This window comes from Malaya genurostris, chromosome 3 (genome assembly GCF_030247185.1).
Source record: "Malaya genurostris strain Urasoe2022 chromosome 3, Malgen_1.1, whole genome shotgun sequence".
NCBI lineage: Eukaryota > Metazoa > Arthropoda > Insecta > Diptera > Culicidae > Malaya > Malaya genurostris.
In genome coordinates this window covers 230,817,842-230,844,513 of record NC_080572.1, presented here as the reverse complement: position 1 = coordinate 230,844,513, position 26,672 = coordinate 230,817,842, and the positions used below count along the sequence as shown (strand labels likewise).

The following is a 26,672-nucleotide window of genomic DNA, read 5'->3' as shown; positions in this document are numbered from 1 at the left end:
CACCAATTCAAACGCACCATTCAAACTTTGAATCTAAGTTCGGGAAAATCGATCGATATCAGTTCCATGTTGGAAGTATAGCCCACTATAATTATATTTTTTTTAATCTTGATTCAAATGAGGGACAACAACAAAAAAACTTTCTTTGGCCTAATACACATAACATATTCAAGTTAACATGAATAGACATGAATGAAACATTTATTTTTAAAGCTTTTTTCAAAAAAACCCTGTGTGTGATACTGTTTTAAACATAGCAGAGCGTTATATAAATAGCTAATAAGTGCAACTTATCGTTAAAACCCTTCAAGTTTTTTTTATATCGTGTATTTATACCCGGCTTTAACCTAATTTTGGTAGTTCGCCGGATCGGCCCCTTTAGGTAGTTTTGAATACGAAAACCTAATTTATATTTTGTGTGCCAAAACCGGACTAGAACCACAGAAAACATTTGAAGTGATTTTTAATGCAACAACCGGGAAAAAACTTCGAATGGGATAACCGGATAAAATCTTAGCCGGTACTTTGAGAGCTAATGTGTTGATTTTTGCATGGAAACTTTCTACGTGTTTCCCTCGGCTTCGGGATTCATTCCACATTTTGAATGTTATGTATTTTATCTAACAGATTTCAACCCACTATTTAACCTACAAGTTGTTTGAGATCTAAAAGATTTTAGAATACTGGATATTGATGACGAACCTTTTATTTTAATCTAATTGTATAAAAATTAAATATTTTTATCTTGACGAATTAAGTTCGATTATATATATCTATTAAAATATATTTCGGAATCAAAATTCATTCAAGTGTAAAAAATTACACCTATTATCGATATTATCAGGTTCGAAAAGTAGTTTAATATAATTAAAATTACTTACGAGATAACTATATTTAATTCTAGATAGTATTTGAATAGCTTTTATGTATGACCACGCAAACAATTTTAAATGAATCTTAAGATGATGTTGAGATAAAAAAGTTTTAGAATGATTGTATAGTCACAGATACTTTTTCACGCTTTTGAAAACCTAATTATTAACAATTGTGCCGTTCGCCAAAGAAAAGTAATTAAACAAGTTTAAAAAAAAACAAGATTAGGGTTTAATATTGTTACAAATTGTATAAATGTTATTAAACTGGAGCACTCGTACCTCGTTCTTGGTTAAATGCGCCGAGAGCGAACGAAGCATTGTACATTCATTTCTGCCATGGTACACAAATGCGCGAACGAGTTTTTGTGAGAGCAGCTCTTCGTCCGCGCATGGTTGTCTTCTGAAAATGAGAACAAATTTGTCTCAGTGCAATAAAAAGAGCGCATAAGGTCTGCTGCTACTCTGTGTAATATACAATTCCCACGATTTAAAAAATAATCTCAATTTTAGTTTTTTTACACAGTTTTTCAATTCACGGTGTTCGGTTTTTTGATTCACAATCAGAAATTTTGATTCACATTCTCGTGCGCAAAATGGGCTTATTTATTAACTTTGCTTCAAATAATAGATAGGCGTAGAATTCTCTCAATCTTAAGAATTTATTCACATCATCCAGTAATGTATCTGACAGTACCCATCCGTATTTTTATTGAAGATTCATCTAGAAGATAACTGCTTTTGCTATCAAAGATTGTGAGTAGAACCTTAAAGCTTAGTTACCTACAGCCATGGCTAGATTTTGCTATGCGCTTACCTTTCAAACAACTACATATAACTTTGCCTTGTCCAGTAGCAATTCATCAAACCAACGTCTAGATGTCTATCAGTTCTCAAAGTTGTGCGATTAGTTACCACTGATGAACTGGTGAACATAAATTAGTGCTACCTTATTTCAGAGCTAATTGCTTTTCGACCCTTACAAAGTGACAAACATTACTTCGGACCTTGTGAAAACAGAGAGCATAGAGTAATAAATCTTCTTCTCGTTTTGGATGTCGGCACTCGGTGCCGGTGCGTAGAAAAGGATTCATGCAATGTTACTAGAAAACTGCAATTTCTTCGAATGTGTGAGATCTGAGATTCTTTTCATTACAACCATTATGTTAATTGAACAAAAGTATCGCAGTCTGGAAGAAACCAGTAATCCCTAATCGAAAAGACACTTCTTCGTTCGGGGAATTCATACCCCTTCACGCCATCATCGGGCGCTGTGATTAGAATTCATTTGGATTAAATCCGTAAACGCAACGCAATTTCTATCCACCAAAATCCGCTTTCCGCGTAAGTGGATTGTCGTTTCTTGGGGAACTTTTTCTTCCGGCGGAAGGTTAAAAATTGAACGTCGCTAAGCTTGGTTTCCTCGAAGCGATCGGTCGATGCAAATTAGTTTACGTTACGTTTTCCATCGGGGCGGGCGGAATGGAGACACTTTTCAAAACGAGGAAGAACAAGAAACAGTCATTAGGGAACCGAAATCCATCGTAATGAGGATTTATTTTCCAGCTGCTCTACCAGTCAGCAAGGAACAACGACCTAACGTGGGCTATTAATTTGAGGTTTTCCTCGACTGGTTATGGCATTTACAGTTTTTATTGGTGATTGTAGTCGGAGAGGGTGGGAGGGGTGTTATTTCATGGTTGGATTTTTGTTCTTGAAAGGTGCCCATTTCAGTTTAGTAGTCTATTTATATGAAAATTATTTCTGAAAATTGAACCCATCTATGAATGGCTCATAAATTGATCATTATTTGCCCTAGTCGAAGAATTATCGAACGTTGTTAGAGCATAGAGATTCTATGTCAGTTTAAATTAAAGCTGGATTAAACAAGTAATTCCGAGCTTGAAACATCCTACACCTTGTGTCTGTTTGGAATTAGGCCGATTTTACGTAGCTTCTGATTTGTTCAACATGTCCTGGTACAAGCTCTAGCTTTCTACATAACGAGTTTGGGAAGCATTTGACAGGCTTCTTCGGAAAACATCCTGTACAGTTAAGCCCGAATCTTCGAACCTACCGGCCTGCAGGATCTGCTGGTAGCTGGCTTCCTGTTAATTAGTTGCAAATAATTTATGCCTTCCAAAGGGAAGCTACTTTGCGTAAACTGTATCATCCTTTCTTTCTGTCTACGGCCGCTGTTGGCCCAGTTCTCGTCGTCGGGTTTTGTTCTACTCAGCGAAAATTTTTAATATCGATAAAAGCAGTTGTTAAATACGAACGCTTGGCCATATTGCTGCGCTCGGTCATAAATTACCAGCAGCAGGACGGGTTCGGTACTGCATCGTCGGTCTGCGACTCATAATCGTAAAATAGTATGCTTAGGTTGCATTAAACAGCACGGTACGAGAATCTTTAATCAAACTTAACGTTGGAAAATATAATTAGCTGTGACAAAGGGTGGCTGCTTTTTTCGACTCCTCTAAATTATAAATGAGGAATAACGCAAACTGTATTAGTCAGAACGGTAAAGATGGGAGTGCCGTAATGAGACGTATCAAAAATACTGGTTGATTGTACACGCTAGTTACCTTTCTGTGAAGAGTTTATTTCTATTTTTTTCGGCCAAATTATATGAATATATCAGTATAATCATTAATTTATTAATAAACCACCATCGTCGATCCGAACCCGGGATGGGAGGTTTATGTTGTCGTCTCTTCCTTTCCTCTCAAGAATTGTTTCCTACTAGACGTTGATGGCAAATTCAATCTTACTGATTATTAGTGTCAGTATAATCGTAGCACTAGCCGTGCCATGGCCTTGTACGCTATGAACCGTCTGCGAAGTTTGTTGAAACTCTACAAAAAGGATTGCAATATTAATGCTTTGACGTAGCCGACAAGTCGCACTTATTTTCTGTTCGTTCAAATTATAGAAATCAAAAATCAAGGTATAAAATTCGCTCAAACTTTAGAAATAATTTCCGAGGCCCGCAGGGCCGAATGTCATATAATAATCGATTCAGCTCGACGAACTTAGCAAATGTCCGTGTGTGAGTGTGTGTGTGTATGTGTGTTCTCAACTAAGAGGTCGAGATCTCAGAGATGGCTGAACCGATTTTGATTAAACTAGTCGCAAATGAAAGGTCTCCCCGTCACCCAGAACGCTAATGAATGATTTTGAGATCGAATGTTTACTTTTTGAGTTATACGAAGTTTTATATCAAAATTTTCAGTTTTTTGACAGTATCTGTCACAATTGACCTTGAAAACAGTATATATTTTCAGACTTAGATTCCGCACGGTGATACTTATCCAACAAGCATAAGATTGTCAAAATCCGTCCATTTTTAACGGAGATATCGAAATTTTTGTGTAAGCGACTTTTTTCCCTATTCCAGCAGTAGGAGTTTTGAGTGCTGTATGACAAAGCAACATTTTTTCTAATGTTCAGTGGCGTCTCGTTCTCATGTGCACCTTGTGCACTGCACAACCGGTCGAATTGAAGGAATGAACTGCGTCCCCAACCTTTCAGGTTTGATCGCGCCGAAATTGCGTGTATTTACACACATCTCATATACATCAGACATAAAATTTCAAGTATCTGTTGTCGCTGTGTTAGTCTGTTCCGTGCACATGAGCTACTGCACAGATTCAAGTAGAGAAAGAATTACTCAGCTCAGCTGTGAGTTTTGTTTGTTTAATAAAAAATCCCATCCGAAAGTAACACATGGATGAATAAGTCCCGAGACTAACAATGGAAACAACTTTTTTTTTGCAAAATTTTTTTTTATTCATTAACACAATAACCTTTTAGGGTGATACAATGGTTCCAACGTTTTTTACCTTTTTTTATATATATAAAAAATAGGTATAGAATTCGCTCAAATTTTCCGAGGCCCGGAGGGCCGAATGTCATATACCAATCGATTCAGCTCGACGAACTGAGCAAATGTCTGTCTGTGTGTGTGTATGTGTGTGTGTCTGTATGTGTGTTGTCAACTAAGAGGTCGAGATCTCAGAGATGGCTAGACCGATTTTGATCAAACTAGTCGCAAATGAAAGGTCTCCCCGTCACCCAAAACGCTATTGAATGGTTTTGAGATAGGATGTTTACTTTTTGAGTTATACGGAGTTTTATGTCAAAAGTTTCAGTTTTTTGACAGTATCTGTCACAATTGACCTTGAAAACAGAATATGTTTTTAGACTTAGATTCCGCACGGTAATAGCTATCCAACAAGCCATAGTTTGTTAAAATCCGTCCATTTTTAATGGAGATATCAATATTTTTGTGTAAACGACTTTTCCCCTTATTCCAGCAGTAGAAGTTTTAAGCACTGTATGACAAAGAAATGCTTGGGAGCAACGGAAAACACGATTTTTATACTGTGACATACAATTGTTTCTAAGTGCCCAAAAGACTGTGTACAGCATCCTTTTTCATGACAATTTGCCTTGGACCGATTTTAGCACGGTTCGTTTTTGGCAACATAATCGTTCGAATATGGCATTTATAAACCAGATGATATCAGCATTTTCGAGTTGAAAGTAATTCCATAATTATATTGATTTAAACTACTTACAGCAATAAAAGCTGGAAGAACATGACACCCATATACCATACAACTCAGTTCGTCGAGATCAGCAAATGCGTGTGTGACAAATAATTTCACTCAATTTTTTCGGAGATGGCTAAACCGTTTTCTACAAACTCAGATTCATATGAAAACTAGTATACTTCCAAATTTCGATCCGACTTCTGATTTCGGAACCACAGGATGACATGTGAAACGAAATTAAAATAATGCAATTCATTTTTCTCGTAGATAGCTGAACCGATCTAAGATTCAAATGAAATCTAAGAATCATCTATGATACAAATGAGAGGTCTTAAAATCCTATAAAAATTAGTCAGATCCGATTTCTGGTTTAGGAGATACAGGGTGATTAGTATAAAAATGTCCATTTCACATAAATTAATCAAGTTTATCGGGTTTGCAAATTTGGATAGTCGATTACCAAATAAATTTATTTCAGTTTAAGCGGTATTCCTTTTTGGATTCGAAATGTACCCCCAAATTTCAATTCGCACTACAATTTCTCAAAGATGTCTACACACTCCTCAGGTGAATTTATCTGATTTCGGCTACACCGATCTTAGAACTCCGGATCCAGTTTCGAATCGTTTCTCAAAGTTTAATCATTTTTTCAAAAAGGCCAAATCGAACTTCAAAAACAAAAATTCAAATTAAAGGACTTAAGGTCCCATACAAAATTGGTGAATTTTATCCGATTCTGGAATTACAGATGATGAATTTTTAAAATTCATACCGATATAGAAGATGTAAATTGTTTGGTGTATTAATTTATGGCCATTCGAATCATTTTGGGTTATGCTAGTTCCTGAATACCAACTCTGGAAGTACCATAAATAATGACGAAAAACTCTAAAGTGGAACTTACTTCGACATCTCATGGAATGTTCAATCGAATGTCACACGTTAAGATTGAAATTCGATACGATTTGCAGATTCGAAATTACAGGGTAATGAGTGATTAAAATCTCAATTTGCCGTTTGAAACGACGATAATTAAAATAATGTCATGAGAACTAAAACACCTAAGAATATCCATGCAAAAAAACACATGCGGATTGATAAAAAAGGTATCATCTCACTGCTAGGTGGATTAATCACGTTTTTTTTTCTCGATAAACTGCTTTCTGAATCATCGACTCGTTGCTGTTTTTGTTCCATCGAAAGCAATCGCGGCACCCACTTGGAAAAAACCTTTTTCATGCTCAATTTTTCATGTCGGATAGTAAATACACTCATTTGTGTCGGTACGACCATGTTTAAACTCGGCGAACCACCGACAAATCGTTGCTTTTGATGGACAAGAGTCCGGATAACATTTTTCAATACATTGTTTCGCTTGCACGGTGTTTTTACCCATTAAAAACAATGTTTTATCAAAACACGAAACTCGGTTTTTTCCATTTTTTAAACAAACTACAAAACGACTTTACTCCAACCTCGATAACTCAGCTGTTTCTGGTCGACTTAAAATTTTGACTCGTTTCAAGCAAAGGTTAGTACTCTAGAAAGACGTGGTTACTGGTTTACTACGAGCGCCATCTCTGCTTTAGTCTCGGGACTTATTGATCCATGTGATATATTGTTATCTCATTGTATTGAAAAACACAAGCGAATCTCCATTCCCTTCTTTTGTTTTCACTTAAAACGAACTGTTACATCTGCTATCATACCACATAAGCAGTGCACTAGTCAATTTTGTCACGAGACGCCACTGCTAATGTTGCATACATTTGTTTCTAAGTACCCAAAAGACTGTGTACAGCATGATATTTTGCCTCGGACCGAGCTAAAGCTAAGCTAAAGCTAAGCTAAAGCTAAGCTAAAGCTAAGCTAAAGCTAAGCTAAAGCTAAGCTAAAGCTAAGCTAAAGCTAAGCTAAAGCTAAGCTAAAGCTAAGCTAAAGCTAAGCTAAAGCTAAGCTACAGCTAAGCTACAGCTAAGCTAAAGCTAAGCTAAAGCTAAGCTAAAGCTAAGCTAAAGCTAAGCTAAAGCTAAGCTAAAGCTAAGCTAAAGCTAAGCTAAAGCTAAGCTAAAGCTAAGCTAAAGCTAAGCTAAAGCTAAGCTAAAGCTAAGCTAAAGCTAAGCTAAAGCTAAGCTAAAGCTAAGCTAAAGCTAAGCTAAAGCTAAGCTAAAGCTAAGCTAAAGCTAAGCTAAAGCTAAGCTAAAGCTAAGCTAAAGCTAAGCTAAAGCTAAGCTAAAGCTAAGCTAAAGCTAAGCTAAAGCTAAGCTAAAGCTAAGCTAAAGCTAAGCTAAAGCTAAGCTAAAGCTAAGCTAAAGCTAAGCTAAAGCTAAGCTAAAGCTAAGCTAAAGCTAAGCTAAAGCTAAGCTAAAGCTAAGCTAAAGCTAAGCTAAAGCTAAGCTAAAGCTAAGCTAAAGCTAAGCTAAAGCTAAGCTAAAGCTAAGCTAAAGCTAAGCTAAAGCTAAGCTAAAGCTAAGCTAAAGCTAAGCTAAAGCTAAGCTAAAGCTAAGCTAAAGCTAAGCTAAAGCTAAGCTAAAGCTAAGCTAAAGCTAAGCTAAAGCTAAGCTAAAGCTAAGCTAAAGCTAAGCTAAAGCTAAGCTAAAGCTAAGCTAAAGCTAAGCTAAAGCTAAGCTAAAGCTAAGCTAAAGCTAAGCTAAAGCTAAGCTAAAGCTAAGCTAAAGCTAAGCTAAAGCTAAGCTAAAGCTAAGCTAAAGCTAAGCTAAAGCTAAGCTAAAGCTAAGCTAAAGCTAAGCTAAAGCTAAGCTAAAGCTAAGCTAAAGCTAAGCTAAAGCTAAGCTAAAGCTAAGCTAAAGCTAAGCTAAAGCTAAGCTAAAGCTAAGCTAAAGCTAAGCTAAAGCTAAGCTAAAGCTAAGCTAAAGCTAAGCTAAAGCTAAGCTAAAGCTAAGCTAAAGCTAAGCTAAAGCTAAGCTAAAGATAAGCTACAGCTAAGCTAAAGCTAAGCTAAAGCTAAGCTAAAGCTAAGCTAAAGCTAAGCTAAAGCTAAGCTAAAGCTAAGCTAAAGCTAAGCTAAAGATAAGCTAAAGCTAAGCTAAAGCTAAGCTAAAGCTAAGCTAAAGCTAAGCTAAAGCTAAGCTAAAGCTAAGCTAAAGCTAAGCTAAAGCTAAGCTAAAGCTAAGCTAAAGCTAAGCTAAAGCTAAGCTAAAGCTAAGCTAAAGCTAAGCTAAAGCTAAGCTAAAGCTAAGCTAAAGCTAAGCTAAAGCTAAGCTAAAGCTAAGCTAAAGCTAAGCTAAAGCTAAGCTAAAGCTAAGCTAAAGCTAAGCTAAAGCTAAGCTAAAGCTAAGCTAAAGCTAAGCTAAAGCTAAGCTAAAGCTAAGCTAAAGCTAAGCTAAAGCTAAGCTAAAGCTAAGCTAAAGCTAAGCTAAAGCTAAGCTAAAGCTAAGCTAAAGCTAAGCTAAAGCTAAGCTAAAGCTAAGCTAAAGCTAAGCTAAAGCTAAGCTAAAGCTAAGCTAAAGCTAAGCTAAAGCTAAGCTAAAGCTAAGCTAAAGCTAAGCTAAAGCTAAGCTAAAGCTAAGCTAAAGCTAAGCTAAAGCTAAGCTAAAGCTAAGCTAAAGCTAAGCTAAAGCTAAGCTAAAGCTAAGCTAAAGCTAAGCTAAAGCTAAGCTAAAGCTAAGCTAAAGCTAAGCTAAAGCTAAGCTAAAGCTAAGCTAAAGCTAAGCTAAAGCTAAGCTAAAGCTAAGCTAAAGCTAAGCTAAAGCTAAGCTAAAGCTAAGCTAAAGCTAAGCTAAAGCTACGCTAAAGCTACGCTAAAGCTAAGCTAAAGCTAAGCTAAAGCTAAGCTAAAGCTACGCTAAAGCTACGCTAAAGCTAAGCTAAAGCTAAGCTAAAGCTAAGCTAAAGCTAAGCTAAAGCTACGCTAAAGCTACGCTAAAGCTAAGCTAAAGCTAAGCTAAAGCTACGCTAAAGCTAAGCTAAAGCTAAGCTAAAGCTAAGCTAAAGCTAAGCTAAAGCTAAGCTAAAGCTAAGCTAAAGCTAAGCTAAAGCTAAGCTAAAGCTAAGCTAAAGCTAAGCTAAAGCTAAGCTAAAGCTAAGCTAAAGCTAAGCTAAAGCTAAGCTAAAGCTAAGCTAAAGCTAAGCTAAAGCTAAGCTAAAGCTAAGCTAAAGCTAAGCTAAAGCTAAGCTAAAGCTAAGCTAAAGCTAAGCTAAAGCTAAGCTAAAGCTAAGCTAAAGCTAAGCTAAAGCTAAGCTAAAGCTAAGCTAAGGCTAAGCTAAAGCTAAGCTAAAGCTAAGCTAAAGCTAAGCTAAAGCTAAGCTAAAGCTAAGCTAAAGCTAAGCTAAAGCTAAGCTAAAGCTAAGCTAAAGCTAAGCTAAAGCTAAGCTAAAGCTAAGCTAAAGCTAAGCTAAAGCTAAGCTAAAGCTAAGCTAAAGCTAAGCTAAAGCTAAGCTAAAGCTAAGCTAAAGCTAAGCTAAAGCTAAGCTAAAGCTAAGCTAAAGCTAAGCTAAAGCTAAGCTAAAGCTAAGCTAAAGCTAAGCTAAAGCTAAGCTAAAGCTAAGCTAAAGCTAAGCTAAAGCTAAGCTAAAGCTAAGCTAAAGCTAAGCTAAAGCTAAGCTAAAGCTAAGCTAAAGCTAAGCTAAAGCTAAGCTAAAGCTAAGCTAAAGCTAAGCTAAAGCTAAGCTAAAGCTAAGCTAAAGCTAAGCTAAAGCTAAGCTAAAGCTAAGCTAAAGCTAAGCTAAAGCTAAGCTAAAGCTAAGCTAAAGCTAAGCTAAAGCTAAGCTAAAGCTAAGCTAAAGCTAAGCTAAAGCTAAGCTAAAGCTAAGCTAAAGCTAAGCTAAAGCTAAGCTAAAGCTAAGCTAAAGCTAAGCTAAAGCTAAGCTAAAGCTAAGCTAAAGCTAAGCTAAAGCTAAGCTAAAGCTAAGCTAAAGCTAAGCTAAAGCTAAGCTAAAGCTAAGCTAAAGCTAAGCTAAAGCTAAGCTAAAGCTAAGCTAAAGCTAAGCTAAAGCTAAGCTAAAGCTAAGCTAAAGCTAAGCTAAAGCTAAGCTAAAGCTAAGCTAAAGCTAAGCTAAAGCTAAGCTAAAGCTAAGCTAAAGCTAAGCTAAAGCTAAGCTAAAGCTAAGCTAAAGCTAAGCTAAAGCTAAGCTAAAGCTAAGCTAAAGCTAAGCTAAAGCTAAGCTAAAGCTAAGCTAAAGCTAAGCTAAAGCTAAGCTAAAGCTAAGCTAAAGCTAAGCTAAAGCTAAGCTAAAGCTAAGCTAAAGCTAAGCTAAAGCTAAGCTAAAGCTAAGCTAAAGCTAAGCTAAAGCTAAGCTAAAGCTAAGCTAAAGCTAAGCTAAAGCTAAGCTAAAGCTAAGCTAAAGCTAAGCTAAAGCTAAGCTAAAGCTAAGCTAAAGCTAAGCTAAAGCTAAGCTAAAGCTAAGCTAAAGCTAAGCTAAAGCTAAGCTAAAGCTAAGCTAAAGCTAAGCTAAAGCTAAGCTAAAGCTAAGCTAAAGCTAAGCTAAAGTAAGCTAAAGCTAAGCTAAAGCTAAGCTAAAGCTAAGCTAAAGCTAAGCTAAAGCTAAGCTAAAGCTAAGCTAAAGCTAAGCTAAAGCTAAGCTAAAGCTAAGCTAAGCTAAGCTAAAGCTAAGCTAAAGCTAAACTGAAGCTAAGCCTAAGCTAAAGCTAAACTAAAGCAAAGGAGCAATTCCACGCAAAAACTTCCAAAAATGGCTAAATTCTGGCATGACCCTCTCTAATATGCATGAGACTTTACATGTATGATTCGTACAGCAAATTTTTCACTGGTCTAGAGATTTTTTTCACTCAAGACGAATTTTTGAAATAGACTCGTGTTCTTAACCACACTATTTTCAAACAGTTAATTTAGAGCTTTAGAAATTTAGAGCTTCTAAAAAAAATGAATGTTATAAAAAGTTGGAGAGATGAGAAATAAAAAAGTTTCCCGAGAAAATACTTTTTAACAATTTTCATAAAACGATGTTTTTATAGGAATAAATGTATCTGAGTAATGAAAGATTATTCTCCCTGCTTCGTTATATGAAAAAGCTCATAGGAAGCTACTTCCTAAAGTCATTTCCGAGATATATGGGGAAATAAATCGATACAATTGATATTTCATGAGAATACACCCTTTTGGTCAAATTAGTCCGGGTTCTCCATCGCCAAATTAATAAAATTTTTTAATAATAATCTCATGAAATTTTGACACCGAGACGATGCTAGCAGCTGTTTTCGAGATATTTTGAAAACAAAATCGAAGAAAAATCGCTGGTTTATAAAAATCACAGGTTCAACAATGGAGTAACTTCCATATTGAAAAAATAATGACTTTTAGGTATAAAAGTTTGATTGAACACTTTGCTTTCGGGCAGTGCGCAAATACTGTGAATACTACATTGCATATTTGTGACTCATGTTGATTATATTGATAGCGACCTGTGTCTGTTGAAAGCGCACAGCAATTATCTTCCAGCGACAAGCCAGATTATACGACAGCTTCGCCAGCAACATCGGGAAATAATTTAGAAGAAATACCGCTAGCCACATCGAGATATGATTTAGAAGAAATACCATTAGCAGCTTCACTCGTCTCAGCAACCTCCCAACACAGTGATCTAGCGGATGGTTTGAGGAATCAAAATGTTAAGGTATTTAATAAAGGTATTTCTGGAATTAATGTATCTCCTATAGCCAGTGTTGGTGATTGTCGAAAATTTGACAGAAACTGCTATATTGCTCTCTATATTGTATACAACATTTTCAATCCGGTAGAAGATGCTACAAGAACGCGAGTCTATCAATGCATGAACCGCGAGAGAATTTTTCAACATTTCTTCGCTCCACTTCATACTCTGAGTATTTTACGGCCCCTAAAAAAATTTACAGTCTGATAATCATTATCAGACTGTAAATTTTTTTATCGTTGCTGTGTGGAATTTCCCAAGAGAGAATCGCAAGTTGACAATTATCACAGGAGCATTCACAGACATTTTCATAGACACAACTTATACAAAGGTCATATGCACATATTCAGAATAAGCGGCAATAGTAAGATGATTGTATCGCAATTATCAACTGCCTGTATAGAATCGGATCGCGAAACGAGAATAAGCGACCGTTTGTTGCTTCAGAGAGGATCCCCACAGCAGCGTGCTAACCTTCGAATCGCAGAAATGTCATGGAGAGAAATTCGTTCTCGTACTGGTGTCTATTCTATGTTAAACGAGCCAAGCCGGGTTTTTGTTGTTGCGATGATATCCGCCTCTCTTTGATGGCACTGATTCGATCGTGTGAAGAGTTGCTGGTGAGCGTTCTTTGATACGATAAAAGCTATCCTTGTCTATAGCAGTTAGAAACCTCAGATCTGACAACTATCGTCAAGAAAAGTATTTTAAAATCGTTTAAGGCATCAGGAAACAACTATTAGACCATCCACCACAAAATGGATCTGAAGAATTTCAGATAGTGAAAGCTAAGGCAGTTCTGCAGTACTGCAATTCGTCAACGACGATGATATAAGTAAAACTATGCCAGGACAACGAGATTACGTTTCTGTCAGAATTAATAGTGGGTGTGAACCAGTTCAGAAACGGCTTTTACTTTCAAGACTTTTCAACGATTCGAAGAGGTCAGTAAACAACAAATTTCATTCAGTACATTTGTGGCGGTAAGACCAAACCATTGTAAACTTCTCAATACTTCAGGTTGTCATAATATATATTTTTGTACAATTCATGAAAATGTTGGCTTAATGTTTCACACCTCAATAAATATTCCTTTCAAATTGATTGTAAAGCACCTTTGGAAAAATCATTGTGTAATTCACCGGTAAGAACAAAGGATTGTTATCTCCGCGAATGCAAGAAATGCCCCACTTCTTTCATTCTTGAGGAAAGCTTTTTAGAGGAACTTGAGCAGAAAATCGTTACCAGTTTATAATTTGGTAGCATATTGAACAGAAAAACTAAGCTAAAGTTAAGCTGAAGCTAAAAAGAAAAGATTTTCTTTATGATTCTTCAGATGAATTCTTCGGCTAAAGAAAGATCATACGCACGTACTTTTATGACTTGATCCTGCAATAACACCTGGTTTGTTGTATTTGATGTTTTCATGCTCCACATAGGACATGTTTAGGTTTTCCATTTACAAATTCAATAGCATCCCACTGCTTGTAGAAATGAATGTAGATTACGCTTTTGGTTTTATTTAGTTGTGTCAAATGCACCTGTATCTAGTGATGTATTTTTTACTCGAATAATCAAAATAATCGATTAAAAGGCTAAAGTAATCGAGCGTTTGTAATCGATTAACGACAATGCCACTAACCGAGCTAATCGATTAATAGCAATCAATTAACCGAGATTTATATCAGCTAGGCTGTGAACCAATTTGCGGTTAATTTTAACTTTTGGTTGAAATCTGACAATTGAGTGGTTATTTTGATGTTGTCAAAATTAACTCTGTTCGAGAGCACGAATATTTTTGACAGACCGATGGTTATTTTCCGACACTGAAAAATATCAACCAAAAGTTAAATTTAAAAGTGAAATGGTTCACAGCCTTAGTAGATAACGTTTAGCCTTAGGGTGAAGCCAGAGAGGAAGCGACAAGCGACGCGATGCGAAAATTGACAGATCGCTCGGAGTCGCGCGGCAGAGCTCCGTCAACTCAAGTTCAGCAGAAAAATTACGAGTATGTCAGAGCGAACTCGATGCGTTGCGAAGCGACTACTGACCGATCGCATCGCTCTCACTCTGACATACCTGTCATTTTTCTGTTGAACTTGAATGGACGGAGCTCTTCCGCGCGAGCTGTCAAGATTCGCTTCGCTTCACGTCGCGTGTCGCTTTCTCTCTGGCTTCACCCTTAGGCTGCAGACATAGTGGGCGCGAGGAGCGAAACCAAGCTGGTGACTAACATTGGCAAATCAAAAGCGAGAATGATACTAGTAGTTAATCAAAAGGAGTCCAAGTGAGAAATCGGCTCAACTTTCACTCTGACAGGGTCCCTCTGTTTTGCTGTAAGTACGTTTCCTGCTTTGGTCAGCACCAAGCTCGGCTCAGCTTCTCGCGCTCACTCTGTCTGCAGCCTAAGTCTAAACGATGCTATGATGAGAGTTGCAGTTTCATCTGTCATAATTCAAGGATATACGAATTTGAATTTAAATAATGATTTTTGATCCATTCTGCCTACGGTTACAATGTTCATACATTTTTCCATCCGTTTGATCATATATATTATTGAACTTTCTAGACATTTCAAACACATTTTCTCATGTTTTTCTTACTGTTTGATACACTAATGGTAAAGATTTGATATTCAACAATAAAATGATGTTAAAAGATGTTATTCCAACACATTTTGGCTGTAGAATGGTAGATTCAATGAGACCAAGATTTTGCTTCTCGTCACTGCAATCAAATACTAATAGATTGCTCATACGAAAAAGTTTTTATTTTGCTTCTTGAGAGATTCGTATTAAATTTTCGAAATCTGTATTAAATCTGTATTCTGTATGCGTATGTAAAAATCTGTATAAATGGCATCTCTGTATTCAACAAAGATTTTCATTTGGCAGCTTTGATTCTGTTTAAAATAATTTGATCGATTAATTGCACTAATCGATTAATTAATAGTAATCGATTACACTAATCGACTCCTCTATTATTATTCGAATACCTAATAATCGATTAATACGAAAAATCAGACATCACTACCTGTATCAAATCTAAGTGTGTTTGCTCCTTTATCAAGGTTTTAAATTCTTGAAAAGAAAGTCGAAAACGAGCCAGTATGAAGGTAACAACGACGATATTTTTCCGTATTGGCGACGGTATCTTTCGTTTGTTTGGTTTGCTTATTTTGAAGTCGTCTTATTGGTTACACGTTGAATTGAAAGAGAAAAAGCTTTGTTTCTATTGTCGCGGCCTAAGTTTTGTTTATCGACTGTGTCGGACGAGGTATGGATGCGAACCGTATATCGTTTTTTTTGTCCTGATTGTAAAAAGATTATGACTGTATCGAACGAAAAACGATAGCGAACTGAAGAAAAATCTTAAAATCGAGCTATTCGATCTATGAAAATTAATCATTTGCTTCACTTTTGTCGAGTTGTTAAAAAAACTGTACAACACATTACTGTTTTGAGTCTTGTTACTAAAATCGAAATGGATGAAACAGACACAAAAAATCCCAAAGTTAATACTACTTTGCTTGGCTAATCCTTGATGCTACCTGTGATCTAAAAAACTTACACTGGTAGAGTATTAAACTTTAAAATTTATTCCCGACCCAGTTGGTGACTTCCAAAAAATTTCCGAAGACCCATCTACGCTGCCAACCGGTTCCTACCCTTTGCTGCACGAACGGTAAGTAAGACAAGCACTTAGACACCCGTCGGAATGAGCGACCTGCTGTTTGTGCTGTCAGACTGTAACCGCACACATTTTATCCTAAACCACCTCCGGAGTTTGTCGGGCCCCTCAAATATGTACATATTTACAAGTGCGGTGGCTATTGGAATAAAAAGGTGTTAGAGAACCGCATCCAGCGTCGGTACCGGAGTTGGGGAAAAACATCATCATCATCATCATCGTCGTCATCGTCGTCGTCGTCGTTTGTACAACGATAAACCCAACATTCTAACCGAGCGATTCATTTCTGGCAGCTGCAGCTGTAACGAATTGGGAACTGGGCTACAACTACTATTCTCGGATCCCTTCTTGTACGGTTGTGAATAACATACCGTGGCTATTTGCAATTTTCATAAATTGCTCATCCAAGCAAACTACTTCGTGGGTTCTTGGGAAGACGAGACGAGACGAGACGAGATAGGGGACTAAGGGGAATTGAAGTCCTGGGAGAGTCTCAACAACAATAACACCACCCGACGGTTTGAGCTGTTCCAGTAAACCTTACCGAACAGAGCAGAGCAGAACAGAGCAGAGTATGTTACTGTGTCAAATGCCTACGGGCGGCATCGGTGGAAGGACTAGCGGAGGCCGCCGTGCTGCGGTGGGGGGAGGTTTAAACAACTTGGGAAACCACCTGCTGTGAGGTGCCCAGGTTGCTGCGGTTCGAACGATTCAGAATATGTACTGAACTGGTCGTCCTGAAAGACGCTGCTATATCGGAAAACCGGAAGGATTGATGTTTCGTAAGGACGCAATTGTCGCATTTGGGAGAGGCATTCCGTTTCCAAACCATACAACCGGAAGCGGATGAACGATGGCACGTGGTAGTAGGAAGCATAGCTCGGTAACCAGCCCGAATGATGAATTCGACTACGGCAGGTGCAAATTTCTTTGGGAATACGGGAAATTCTATGCGGGTATTGAAATGAAATATGATGTATACCGATCAACATTTTTCAATTTCAATGCAATTTTCGTTCAATTATAATGATTGGTGATGAATTTTTCACAATTCTAAATGAGCACAATCAATCCTACAGAACTGATGCCTCCGGAAAGCATGGACACGGACTCAAGCACAATGCGCTAACAAGTTCTTTGATGTACAGAAGAGAGCAAAAAAAAACCTCCACGAAGGCAATAGTCCTTATTGAACCCATTCAAAGTAAGTCGTTCTATTTGCACGCTTTAATCATGACTCAAAGCACCAAACAGCAACACAATTGAAAGTACGGTCTCAGCTAGGGGGGAGGAGGGTTTAGGCTCTACTGCCTTGGGAGGGAGGGAGTTGGATCTTTCGTTCGCCGTTGTTTGTTTCCCATTGACTGCGCAAGATTCGATCACCATTAGCGTCGCGTGTATTTCACATGCAAACAACCTTGCTGCGAACGAATCGTGCCATTGCCTTCGACTGGAACGAACAGTAATGGCCTAGGAATTCGTCCCTCGTCCCAGAGCCATTCCCGGGGATCCGTGATAGTACACATTCTACAGTTTCCCAGCGTTCCGATGAGAAAAACAACTTACATACAAGTATCGACATTTCGTGCTTTCGTTTGTTGGGGCGATACTGGCAGAAAAGGATATACCCATACTCGACCGGTGGGTGGAATCTGGGTGGTCGACCCATACGTTTGCAAATTTATTCCTATTTAGTGCTGCTCGGTACAACTCATACGTTGCTGCTGCTACTGCTACTGTTTGTACATCGGTACGTGTTGTACACGTGGAAAAAAAAAAGAACAAACCTTTCTTGTGCTGTTACAGCCTGACCGCGGAATGTGGGTGGTGGAAGGTGCCAACGGAACGGGGCCTTGGAAGTAGCTTTGGTATTCTGCTCGATTGAGCTGCCGTTTTCCATTGTGCTTTTTTTTTGCAGATTTATGCATGGTGCAGACATATATGGGACCGTTTGTAATATTTTCAATTTTCTCCGGAGCGAAATCTTTCGAATGGTTTTCCAATGATAACTTAGTCACGGTGATGCCGTCGAATGTGATGAATCAATTTGGCGAGAGTGCTGAGTGTTTTTTTGGTTTGAAGCCAAAGTATTGATACGGATTTAAGTACTTTCAAACGATACTAGGCTGAGTCGAATTTTTCTGCCTAAAAAACTAGCTCTGAAAAAATATACCATATTTTTTAAATAAATACGTTTATTTCTTATGGCAGTTTACATACTCTTATTTTTTGCCTTTCTTATATAGAAAGGTTATGCAATCACTGTGAACACCGCTTTTTGAAGAGAGGCCCGGAGGGCCGAGTGTCATATACCATTCGACTCAGTTCGTCGAGATCACAAAATGACTGTGTGTGTGACAAATAATGTCACTCAATTTTCTCAGAGATGGCTGAGCCGATTTTCACAAAAGGCCGATTTCAAATGAAAGGTCTTGAGGTTCCCTACAAAGTTCCTGAGTTTCATATGGATCGGACTTCCGGTTCCGGAATTACAGGGTGATATGCACCAAAAAAACTACAAGGATCAGCCCCATGGGGTTGTTCGAGCCATTGATGTGGAACAAGGCAACCACAATTTCTAATGATCTACAATAAAAAAAGTTCAATCAATCCAAACCAACACCATCACATCATTTGAAGACAAACGCGAGAAAAGGTTTTAAGTGCAAATGACAGTTTCTCTTTGTTTACTTTCTCTTTCGAGTATTACGGTCCAATCAGCAATCTTCCCATCTAACTCTTCACATAGGATTATAGCAAAAACCATAAACTTTCGATATGCACTGTAGAATTTGTTGGAAATTACTGGAATTTGCCGTAATAATTCAAGGAGAAAGTAAACCAAGAGAAACTGTCACTTGCACTTGGGACCTTTTCTAATGTTCATCGAGATTTGTCTTGATTTGCATTTGTTTTATAACCGACGAAATTGCACCATTATCCCAAATGTATGCAATTATACCTTTGTACATACTTGCGATTTCGATAATTAAGCTTGTTTTCGCCAAGCTTGTGTTCAAGTTTTTTATGCAAGCTGTTTTTTTAGCGTTAAGTTTCTATACCATTGAGGTTTCTATGCCCGGTGAAAAATGAATGGCGGCCCTTCTGAAAAATGGGTGGCCAACACGTTTCCTGATGAAAACAAAACAATATGTAAAAGCGATTCACACGCAGCATCAAGCGACTATCGCCTGCATGGAACGATTACGGAACAACAACATTAATTGTAAGCAATTCATATGAAAGGACACTAGGTCAAGTTCACGGAAAATTTTAACGTCGGATACGTGAGCAATATTCGGCTAAAAAAATTAATAAAAATAATCTGGACGTCGATGGAAGTTGATTGCTCGTCTGAATCGTGTTTAATGCATGCGTGTCCTGATGAAAACAAACCAATCTAATTTGCATTTGTGATTGTAAGTGAGCTGTCAGAGAGCCTAATTCTGCGATTTCGGTTGAAACGATTAACTATTTCGCATTATCAATCGAGTTCATCTAATATAAATTAGAAATTAATCTTAAGCACTCAAAATTTATCCAGGGTAGTTGACAATTTCTCATGGGGAAACGATTTAACATGGAATTCCGAGCTTGCATGACACAAGATCAGAGAATACCAATTAGGGGCTGAGGTCAGTGTGTTTTAGGACGTTTTAAAGGTCTATTTTCACGCTTCAAATCTGATTTTCTCAGAAACGGTGACGAATATCAAAAAACCCAACTGACAATCTCTTAGTTTAGATTAGATTAGTTTAGATTATTCCGTGAAAATTTCAGAATGATTGTTTGACTTTAGCGGTCGGGAAAGTCTTTTTTTCTGAAGGAAGAATTGCATAACTGAAAACGGCAACTTTCAACTTGTTCATTGAATATCTCGCCATGAAAAGTATGGATCAAAAATCTATCCTGACAATGTCTAGATAATTTAATTTAGATGCGATTAGTGCATAAAAACATAAATGTTGTCGCAATAAAAATTAAGTAAATGTTATTTTTGTAATGGTAAGTCCATTTCTATGGCGGCACCATTTTTTCTGATCTTGTAACGTAACGTAACGAAACATGAGAGAGAAATAAAATCGGCTCAGCAAGGCTGCCAAACAAACGGTAGCTTTATTGGATTTTATTTGATGTAGTCAAACTTGTAACCGAAAACATCAAAACTTTCTTGGCCACCCGGTCACATCGAGAGTCATTTTACACATTTACGAGAGAGCATGGAGAGAAATGTAATACGCACAGCGAGCAACACGGTTTCACGCTAACAACTGGCCTCAGCCCTTAAAGCTTCAAATCGTTTTATGACACGTTTTTGTCTTGCACTCTAGCAACAACCTACCTCTAGTATGCTACGAGTAGGATTGAAACGTTAGCTTTAATTTCGCTTCTATTTATAGATTCGCGTGCTTCCAACAGCTTCGCTTTTGCATCGATTGACCAATCAGAGCGATGCTCTCTCTTTGATACATCGCTTACTCCTTCAAAACCGTCGTCTATGGCAGGGAAATCCGGTATGCCAAAGATTTTTAGCAGTCAAATAGGACACTGCTTGCTACTAATCGAAATTTCAATCAAATATAATTGAAAATACGTGGCTTGATGCATTCAAATCGAAGCGTAGAAATATTTCCTATCAAATGATGAAATAATATTAATAATTGATACAAAATAGACTGAGCTGTAAGTGTTTAAAACCTGACCACATTTCTACGTGTAGTTTTTCTTGAGTTTCTTATTTGCACCACTATATAGAAAATAAAGATGTGTTCCACATCAAAATAGTCACACACGTTTCTCAAAGATGGCAGAACCGATTTTCACAAATTTAGATTTACATGAAAGGTCTTTTAGCCTTATACAATTTTCCTGAGTTTTATTTGGATCCCACTTCCGGTTCCGGAATTGCAAGGAAATATGTGAAAATTATGAAAAAATATGCAATCAATTTTCTCTGAAATTTCTTGACCAATTTTCCACAAACCAAGAAGCAAATGAAAGGTCTTGAAATTCTTTAAAAAGCCCCCGAAAAGTTGATCTGGATCCGACTTCCGGTTCCAGTATTTCAGTGCGATTGGTAAAAATTTTCAATTTCATGAGTAGTTTTTCACAAACGATGGCGAAATGAGGTGCACATTATTATAAAACTTACTGCTAAATTGATCTAGTTGACGGACGTTATTAGTTAGTGATTATATAAAACTACTTTGGGACTACAAGTCCCCGGTTTCCGCTTCCGAAAGCACCGGTAATAGTGAAGAAAATCTTCAAAAAACGGAACTCCCGTCGATTTCTCAGCAACGGTTAAGGCGTTTTTCACGATTTATGATTCAAATTAAAGCTCTCATTGTTTTTAAATATACGGTGCAATTTCATCCTGATCCGACTTCCGGCTCCGAAATTATAGGGCGATGAGTGTCAAAACATTCAAATTCAAAATGATGATTCAGGGGAACGGGTATAGCGTGATGGGTAAGTCGATGCCCTTTCACGCTGCCCACCTGGGTTCGATTCCCAACCCCGCACATAGGGTTAGAAATCTTTTCTGTCCCGAAGAGATGAATGACAACAATGTTAAAACCTCTATAATCGAAAAAAATGACGATGCAAAACTGGCACGCGACGGTACGTGCGGCTTTGCTCCATCCACAGCGGCTTTGTTCAATTTCGTAAAGCGTGCAGGGTTGCACATTAAAATTTATTTTTTTCAGGTGAAAAATATGTAAATTTCTAATCCTTTCATTCAATTTGTACTTACTTGTTAATGTTATTACAAGATCATGATAAAGATGCTTTTCAATAAAAGTGCACTTATTGCCTTTCTCATAAAGAAAGTTTATAATCACTTGAAAAATTGACCAGTGGAAATTGACCCGAAAGGCTAATTGTTCTATATAATTCGACACAGCTCATCGAGCCGAGCAATTTATGTGGGTGTGTGTCAAATAATGTCACTCATAAAAAAATCTCGTAGTCCTGTAGGTTTCGATTGAATTTCACACCGTCATTTAGAGCGACGAAGGGTAAAATTCTTCTAGATTTGGCTTAAAACTGATTCAATTTGTAGGCTATATTAGTTACTTACTAAACGAACCGACTTCGGCTATACTGGCTCCAAGATCCTCGTTCCAGAAGTACTAGAAGTAGTAGTCAAAAAGTTTAAAACGAGACTCACTCAATTTTCACAGAGATCATTTGATCGATTTCCACAAACGGGCTCAAATAAAAGTTCCTACAGTCTTATAGATTGCTGTTTAATTTCATCCGGGTCCGATTTCCGGTTCCAGAACTATAGGGTAAAATGTGTTTAATCGTTTAGTGCGACGATGCAAAATAAAGAAAAATTCTTATCAACTTGACACAACTGTTTACAATTTGAAAAGGTTATGTTAGTTTATACCCAAAGACAGTTTCTTATTTTATTCAAGATTGGAAAAAAATTTTCTTCACAAAATCTTCTGGTGATATTTCGAAAATATTAGTAATATGAGAAAGGCATCATTACACCACTAGGTGGTTTGAAGCCGGTTTTTTAAATATCATATTAGGTATTTCGTCACTTATTATTAAATCTGCTCAAGAATATTATTTGAACCAAACGATTAATTGCTATAAATTTCAAAATAAGCTGTTATTTTTATACATTTCGTTGATAATTTCAAAACTATTGTTAAATTGTCTTTATGAAATGATAAAGAATTTGTCATGTAAGCAAGAATGTCGCGAACTGGGACATTGGATAGTCTACCTCTGGTATGCAAGGAATTTATTAGTTGAGATCTGACATCACGATACTCCACGCATGTCCAAATGACATGATCAATAACGCGATAACCTTCGCCACAAGAACGATGATTAGTCTCGGAAAGTCCAATTCGAAGGAGATGTGCATCTAACGTGTAGTGATTGGACATGAGTCTGGACATCACACGAATGAAATCCCTACTCACATCCAGTCCCCTGAACCATGTCCGTTGTCGATATTTTAGGGATAATTGAGTATATCCACCGACCCAGATCATCTTTATTACAAGAAGCTTGTCAAATCACTAACTAATAAGGTGTTCTTTGGCAAGAAGCGCTTCTTTGAAAGCAATCGGTCGCTCATAAATTGGTCGTTTGGTTAAAATGTCGGCTCTTTCATTGCCTGGAATGGAGAAATGAGCATATATACCTTTATAAAAAAATCTTTCCTAATCCACCTAGCAGTAAGATGATGACTTTTTTATCAATCCGAATGACTTTTTCATCAATGATATTTACACTAATCATCCTGCATCCAAAAAGTTTTCGTGGGATCTTAAGATCTTTCATTTGAATTTTAAATGGAGGAAATCGGTTCAGTCATCTACGTGAAAAATGAGCGACGTTATTTTAATTTCGTTACACATATTATCCTGTAGTTTAGGAAACAGAAATCGAATCCAAATGAAATTCAGAAATGTAGTATGGGAGCATAGGACTTTTCACATAAATCTAAGTTTGTTTGTAGCCATATCCGAGAAAATTGAGTGAAGTTATTTGTCGCATACATTTGCTGATCTCGTCGAACTGATTCGAATGATATATGGGTGTAAAAAGTTACGTTCTTCCAGCATTTGTTGCTGTAAGCAGTTTAAATCAATTTAAATATGAATCGTTCTGGGTTATGCTGGTTCCTGAATACCAATTCTGGAAGTACCGTAAATAACAGGTACAATCTCACTGCTAGGTGCTAGGATTAAGCACGTTGTTGCCTTTCTCATATAGAAATCACTGTGGAAACCAACTTTTAACCGAGGCTCGGAGGGCTGAGTGTCATACCATTCGACTCAGCTCGACGAACACAGCAAATGTCTGTGTGTGTGTGCGTGCGTGTGTGTGCGTGCGTGTGTGTGTGTGTGTGTGTAACAAAAATGCACTCGATTTTCTCGGATGGCTGGATCAATTTTCACAAACTTAGATTCAAATGAAAGGTCTCTTGAATTTTATCCGGATCGGACTTCCGGTTCGGGAGTTATGCGGCAAAATGTGAAAAAAATAAGAAAAAGTGCACTCTATTTTCTCAGAGACCACTTATCCGATTTTCTTCAACTAAGATTTAAATTAAAGGCCTTGTAGTCGCATAGGTTGCTATTGAATTTCATCTGGATTCGACTTCCGATTCGGGAGTTTTGAGGTAAAATGTGCAAAATGAACTAAAAACGTCCAATCGATTTTCTCAGAAAAATAGACATTAGATTAAAATATTATGAATCCAATTATTACTATGGCAAATGTCATTATGCCAAATGACCATTATCCCAAATGGCCATTATGCCAAATAACTGTTATGCCAAATAACCATTATGCCAAACAGCGTTATGTCAAACGGTATTATGCCAAATGACCTTATGCCAAACGGGCCGCCCCCTTTCCATACAGTTTATCGGAAAAACAAGCTATACACAGATAAAAATATTTTGTGAATTTACATTTATTTTCATGCACATATTTGGAGCAGGTAATTAAATGTAAAGTTACATTACCAAACTAAGCGGTTTGTAGATATACAGTATGTTCAATGAAAAACTAAATTAATCTCAATGTAATTTTACATCAATCATGGTTTTAAATCAGATTTTCGTTTCAACTGATGTCTATTTCATAGTACTGTCGATTTACATGTCGCGTAGGTTTCAACAGAAATATTTGCAATGTTTTAGTATAAAATTAGTTTGACGTTTGACTGGATTTTCCAATATCTGCAAAAAAGTACGCAAAGAATATGAATTTTACAGGTGACATAATTTGATACAATTCATAACTACCTAACTTGTCAAATGACGCAATAGTCCATTCGTACAAAATTTTACTGGCTTCGAGTGTAATTTTCACTTGGCTACCAAGTTTCGCTGTATGGATTTATATGTATCAATTATTCTTCAACCAGATATATGTTTCAGTGGCTCAGTCGATTAAATGTCGTGCTTTGTGATCAAATGTTTCTCGGTTCAAGTCGTGTTTTTATCAATCTTTCGTATTTTATTGATTTTAATTTCAATCCATGCAATTTTCAAATTACACAATTTTACATGTGTTTGAATTTAAATTTGTGTGAGATACAATGCTTCATACTAGGCGTAATAAACAAATCACTGCTTAGAGAACACAGTGTTTTACGTCGTTGTTCAAAACCACAATATTTTAATAGTTACTAGGCGAACGACCAAAAGGATAAAACCGGGTATAAATAAACGATATCAATAATAAAACAACCAAATAGTTCAAGATCCGAGAGCTTTTGTGTATTTCTAAGCTAAATTGAGAGAGCTAATCTTGAATATAATGGAATTATCTATGAATTTGTAGGCATACTGGATGTTCATATGCTAAAGACTCTCCCAGAAAGTATGGACGAACCAAAAACCGCTGCCATTTCGCTGCCTAACCACTTGTGCAGTTGTTTATTCGTTTTCATTAGTTTGTTTCGAAATGCGTGGACTTTCAGCAGAACAACGTCGAAAAATAGTGTACAAATGGTGCACAGAACGCGGACTGTCACTGAGAAAGATAGCAAAAATGGAAGCAAAGCAAAGCAACGTCTTGGCATTACATTCTTTTTGTGGAATTTGACCTTTCTGTTTGAACAGACAGAGCAATAATGGAGGGAGTAAGTGAAACAGCCGTGCGAAATGCAATCAAGAAGTTCGGTGAGGATAACACCTTTGAGGATAAACCGAAAACGGGTCGAAAAAAAGGTCCTGCTAATCCTCAGTTGGATAAACGTATACTGAAGGCGTTCGAGCGAATGAAGGAGGTTTTAGTTCGGGATGTGGCCAAAAAAGTGAACACTTCGAAGTCAAATGTTCTTCGTGCTAAAAAACGTTCGAATCTTCGAACGTATAGGAATCAGAAACAATCAAAACGTAGTCGATCAGACCGAGGGTTCGAAAGCTGTACAATACGATTCTCGATTACAAATCCTTGCCGGGACCACAATATTATACGGTGCAAGAAGGGCAAGTGTTAAACCAGACCGAGACATCGATTGAAGTCGAAAATTTGGTAAGAAAGTTATGGTCTGGCAAGCAATTTGTAGCTGCGGAAAAAATTGGAAACCCTTCATCACCACTGCTTCAATGAACAGCGAGATATACATCAAGGAATGTTTACAAAAACGACTTCTACCCATGATTCGAAGTCACAAGGATCCTGTTGTTTTCTGGCCAGATCTTGCTTCTTGCCACTACTCGAAATCAACGGGAGAATGGTATACTACAAAAATGTCACTTTCGTCCCAAAAGACATGAAACATCACCAAATTGCCAACAACTTCCACCAATTGAGGAATTTTGGGCATTAACGAAGGCACATCTTAGGAAACATGTCTCGGCAGCCGAAACCGTCCAACAGTTCGAAAAAAAAATTGGAAAAAAGTGTCAAAACTTGTCACCAAGAAGTCTGTACGGAATTTAATGAGGAACGTTCGCAAGAAGGTGTGCCAGCTAGTCTACAATGGCTAAGTAGCAAATGTTGAGAATAATGTTCTGTTGTTGTCGTCTAATATTATCAGTGTATCGAATAAAATTTGAATATCTAACACTTGTGAATTATTTACAGCGAAATCGAAGTGCGTCCATACTTTCTGGGACAGTATTTACGTGCAAAGCAATCGTTGCAGCTATTGCCTCCGCAATTTACCTCGGATTCTCGTTAGAATCAATTACGCAAGACAAACTACCGCAACAACAAGAATGAGTTAGAAGAGATTTCAGGAACGATTACTCCCTACGGTAAATTGTTACCTTTTGGTAAGTTCACACCACGCATATTCGGTGAAAAATTCTTTGGTTACGATTCGGCAAATCTCTTCGGAGCGGAGTTTTTTTTCTGTTTGGCATCAATTTCGACACCAGGATTTATGGCTAACAATTTCAACTGTCGACTATGGCTGGGCGGG

The 26,672-nt window shown here is 37.3% G+C and overlaps 2 protein-coding genes across 18 annotated transcripts in view; one reads left to right on the top strand and one right to left on the bottom strand.

Moving 5' to 3' along the window:
• Positions 1 to 26,672, top strand: part of LOC131438815 (glucose transporter type 1) — a 611,808-nt gene that overhangs the window by 204,573 nt on the left and 380,563 nt on the right. The window lies entirely within an intron of this gene.
• The window catches only part of LOC131438818 (uncharacterized), a 151,442-nt gene that overhangs the window by 98,162 nt on the left and 26,608 nt on the right, over positions 1 to 26,672 (bottom strand). The gene's annotated exons all lie outside the window — the stretch shown is intronic.